Here is a 1,037-nt window from a genome sequence, read left to right as displayed (position 1 = left end):
AATCAGCAGTTTTCAATAAGGGCTCATTTGAACCTAGGAGGCCTGAGCAGCATTTATTAGTGGCCTGCAGAGATCCGTTTGGTAACAGGAAAGTCATCCATAAAAAAAAAGCAGGAAGATCAGAGGAGGAACAAAACTAGCCATTCTTTACCAATATTCAGAGCTAAATAGACACAGGGAGAAGATGCGTTCTCAGATACTGAAGCCAGCAGAGAATTTCAACCTTTTCTGCCAGGACAGTTTTTCAGTAAGTGCTGCTAAGACTTTATATAATTGTGAATGGAAGAGGAAGAGTCTGGGTGATTTGGGCAGAATGGGGAAAAGGACAATAAGAGAGGCTTCCAAGAGACATTTTCTGTACCGAGACATGAGCCTCACCGTGAAAATGCTGCCGAATGCCTGGCTGAGGTGAGCTGGTTGATTTTAATTTGCAGACAGACTCTATTGCAGCATTTTAGTGAGCCATGTATCATTTAGCAATGCAATTCCTGGAAAGCAGGCATTTATTTTGTACGAAATGGCATCAATAACCTTTCAATAAATCCTCACTTGTAAAGAGAGTTCCCATCCCCATTGTGCCCCTTTCACCCTTTTCTCTGGAAGGTTAAAACTAGGATCTCTTTGTATTTAGTTTCAGCAGTATGGTGAATGTCCACGTGCATTTTCAACTGGTTAATTGTTACCAACTTGGATCTCGAGGGGATGTTAAAGGATCAGATGGGGGGCAGGGGGAGGGCCCAGGTTGAAGTCAGAAGGAACAGAGAGTGTTCCTTGGGGAAGTTTCTTCTACTCAGTTTTGGCAGGTATGCCGAGCTGGGCAGGAGAAGGCCTTTTGTTGCCTTTGTCCTGTTTCTTGTCTTTGGGAGAATGGCCACACATTTGTTTCAACAAGCCGGTCTGCTTGTGCATTAATCAATTGTCTCGGCTCAGACACACAGACTTGGAAGAGACCTACAAGGGCCAGCTGCAGCCAAGGCTCATGGAAGTGACTGGGGAAGCAGAGCACTGGGGAAAGAGACCGTGAATGTGAAGTACAG

Source organism: Alligator sinensis, unplaced genomic scaffold (assembly GCF_000455745.1).
Source record: "Alligator sinensis unplaced genomic scaffold, ASM45574v1 scaffold278_1, whole genome shotgun sequence".
In the NCBI taxonomy this organism is placed as follows: domain Eukaryota; kingdom Metazoa; phylum Chordata; order Crocodylia; family Alligatoridae; genus Alligator; species Alligator sinensis.
This window is presented reverse-complemented; position numbering follows the sequence as displayed.